Here is a 3,865-nt window from a genome sequence, read left to right as displayed (position 1 = left end):
CGCTCTATCTCAAAAACCCTAATTCTCTCTCTCAAATATCGAACTTCATCTCCTTCAGCTCTCTCTCTCTCCTCCTCTCTCTCTTTCTATCCCTCTCTGTCTCCTTTCTTACCGCTACTTTCTTGTAAACCTAATTTAAACCTAATACAAAATCACTGAATCGAGATTTGTCTCTCTCTTTCTCCTCTCACTCTCTTCCGTCTCCCTATCTATATCTTGATGGAAGCTTCGATTTATGTAAAATTGATTGGTAAAGGTTAGATTTCGGCCATGGTGAAAGCGATTGACGATGCTTTGAAGAAAGGGAAGGAGTTTTCCGTCATAAATCGGGCTAGAAATTGTTAGTATTATTTAATTTAGTAGCTGAAAATCGAGCCGAGAAAGCAAATATTTGGTTTGATTATGTATGTCAATTTTAAATTTATTTCAAAATTTTACGTTTTGATTTTAATGAAGCTTTTGTTTATAGGCCTGAAGCTTTGGAGCTTGAAACCAACCTTCAATCGGTAACATATATCTCTCTTTTAACTTTATTTACATCCATTGTGTATTTATATAGATCTGTCGGTGTATATTTATTTGTATGTTCAATTTTTTATTCTATTATGTTCTGCTATTAAGTTTAGGTGTTAATAACACATTTAACTCTATATTTTTTGTATTAGATCTCTATGCTTTTATCATTGGGAGCTATGTCATTTGGACTGTTGTAACTTGGTGTTTTTCCTTTGATGTGTGGGTGGTGGCTGGATGTTTGTACCATAAGAATGCACCCTTTGAAAGTTCCAAGTCTGTTGTTGATAAGGATGCCAACACTAAGAAAAAGAACAAGTCTACTGACAGGAGCACAGCGTCTACAGCTCCTCTGAATAAAGGTATGATATTACATGTAACCAAGTCTCTTAATACATTCAACATTTTGACTGGTATTTCCTTTTTGCTAAATTATTATAGTGAGATGTCAATACTAGCTGGCGAACTACCACATGTGTAGATATGAGTGTACGGAACACTCCAAGTCACACAAACTTCACTTATGATAAAGATAACAGAAGAGGAATGGATGTTCCTTTCAAGCCCCTCTCACTTGCATTTGAAAATGTGAATTACTATGTTGATATGCCTCATGTAAGTCACCTGTCCTTTAAATTGATATTATAATATGCTATTTTTCTATGAGAGCAGAACATATGGTGGTCAACGATTCTCACAGTAAAACCATTCGTTTGTTCAGGAAATGAAGAGTCAAGGAATCACAGAGCACCGTCTCCAATTGCTATGAGATGTGAGTGGTGCATTCAGGCCTGGTGTTTTGACATCATTAGTGGGAGTGAGTGGTGCTGGAAAGACCATGTTGATGGATGTATTAGTGGGAAGAAAAACCGGAGGGTATATCGAAGGAAGTATTAGCATTTCAGGTTATCCAAAGAACCAAGCAACTTTTGCTCGTGTCAGTGGTTATTGTGAACAGAACGATATCCATTCTCCACATGTTACCATTCATGAATCTCTTGTGTACTCGGCATGGTTACGTCTTGGTCCAGATGTGTCAAATAAAACACAAAAGGTTAATTCTCTTTTGCTTGCTGATTCTATTACAGATACGCCTCAAAATATTCACACTCTTGTTAAATACCTTATATGATTTTGACAAAAAGATGATGCTACAAAATCCCTGTTTATGCAGAGCATTATTAACATTGCTGATTCATTTGTATATAGTGAAGAAAGATCTGCAGGTTTCGGAGAATCTGGGAAATGGGTTGCTGAATATGTATGTTAAGTCTGGAGATATGGATTCGGCTGAGAAATTGTTTGATGGGATTGACATGAAGACGGTTTTTTCATGGATGTCTATGATAGAGGGCTATATGCAGAAAGGTGATTGGGAAAGTGCCAGTGTGTTCTTTGATCGAATGCCTGAAAAGGATGTAACTGCCTGGAATGTGATGCTTAATGAATTCATCGCGGGGAATGATTTAGCTGCTACTGAAGTTTTGTTTAGAAGAGCGCCAGAGAAAGATGTGGTTTCGTGGAACTGTATGATTGCAGGGTATGTTGAAAACAAGAACTTCACAAGATCATCTGGGAAAACCTGTAGACTCTACTCTCTATAAAAGCATGGTTGGTGGGCTGAGATACCGGGTGCACACGCGTCCTGATATTGCTTACGCTGTGGGCATAGTAAGCCGCTATATGGAAAGGCATACTGAACTTCATCTAAATGCCGTAAAAAGGATATGTCGTTACGTGAAAGGAACCCTGCACTACGGTTTGGTCTACAAACTTGGACAAGGAAACTACATTTTATCTGGATTCTCGGACAGCGATCTAGCAGGTAGCACAGATGATAGGAAGAGCACTGGAGGAATGGCCTTTTATCTTGACGAGAACTTGATTACCTGGGTAACTCAGAAATAGCGGTGTGTAGCCCTGTCTTCATGCGAAGCAGAGTTTATGGCAGCAACAGCTGCTGTGTGTCAAGCTATCTGGCTTCAGCGTGTTCTCAGCTGTGTTATGTATGTCAAACCAGGACCATATTGTATATTGATAACAGGTCGGAAATCGATTTAGCACGCAATCCGGTTTTCTATGGGAGAAGTAAACATATCGACTTGAGGTATCATTTTATTAGAGAATGTATTGAGCAGGGTCTGATTGTTATAAAACATATTAACACCAGTGAACAGCGCGCAGACATTCTTACTAAAGCACTGGCAACACCAAAGTTCGAAAAGATGAGGAACTTGTTGGGAGTTAAAAATCTCGAGGATGTTTAGATTAAGGGGGAGTATGTTGGAATTATATTTAATCTAAACTTATTTGGTTTGTCTATTTTGTTTTGGTCCTTGAATAAATCTACGTGTCTGTAGTTTTGATAGTGCAGCAGACTTGGTCTCAGGTAGTTGCAGTATTTTAGGAGTCTAGTTTAATAAGCTGGAGATTATCATGGTCACGTACTCCTGTTTGTACTCCTGTTCTTTAGGATCTCAGTTAGCTGTAGTCTTTATTATGTAATCTTTCCTTTCCAGAATGTAATCCCAACAGTACCAAGTTTCTTTATTTTTCTGCAATCAAAGTAGTATAACTTTCTCAGTATTTAATCATATAACTAACATGTTATCAATTGCAAATTGTAACATGGTATCAAAGCAACCAGAATCGATTATGAGCATTTTTTTGATGAAGATTTCAAGTAAGTATTTTGACTTTCTTTCGTACACAAATTTGAGGTATTTCATCCCTTTTTCAAGCTTTTTGAGCGATTTTTCTTCATATGTTCTTTGTTGATTGATTATTGTACACATCATCAATTAGATGAGTTGAGAGGATGAATTCTTTTGATAATTTTTAAGTATTAATTGCGAGAGCCTTATTTTATAGAGCAAATTAATGTGTTTTCTTGGATATCCTGCTCGTCATAAAGGATATAAAGTTCTTAATATGTAGACATGACATATATTTATTTCCAGAGATCTAATATTTCATGAGCACCATTTTCCTCTCCATCACAAGCAAATTTCTGGGAATGCACCTTTTTTCTTATTACCAGTATCTACTGATCATAAATCTCTTCATGATACAGAATTTCCAGATATCTTTCAGTTTTTTGACACTCCTGAAGTCACCATACCTATGGGTTCTTTGGATGATTCTTCACCTGACACTTCAACAGATTTTCATCAAGACAATTCATCTAATGATCATTGTACACACAATGCATCTTCAATTGATAATTTGAACTTAAGAAGGAGCACTAGAAATGTGAAGTTAACTTCTGTCTTGTGAGAATAATATAAGATCCTGTAAAGGGCAATTCTCTAAAGGTTTTTAGAGTAACTCGTTCCTTGACATGGTATGGGAT

The 3,865-nt window shown here is 36.8% G+C and overlaps 1 long non-coding RNA gene across 1 annotated transcript; it reads left to right on the top strand.

Moving 5' to 3' along the window:
- Window positions 1–229: 229 nt before the first annotated feature.
- LOC141724639 (uncharacterized) lies at window positions 230–773 on the top strand. The gene is made up of 3 exons (XR_012576832.1): window positions 230–340; window positions 470–506; window positions 666–773. It is a non-coding gene; the product is annotated as an uncharacterized LOC141724639 (long non-coding RNA).
- The last annotated feature ends 3,092 nt before the right edge of the window (window positions 774–3,865 follow it).

The sequence above is a fragment of the Apium graveolens genome, chromosome 1 (assembly GCF_009905375.1).
Source record: "Apium graveolens cultivar Ventura chromosome 1, ASM990537v1, whole genome shotgun sequence".
NCBI lineage: Eukaryota > Viridiplantae > Streptophyta > Magnoliopsida > Apiales > Apiaceae > Apium > Apium graveolens.
This window is presented reverse-complemented; position numbering and strand designations above follow the sequence as displayed.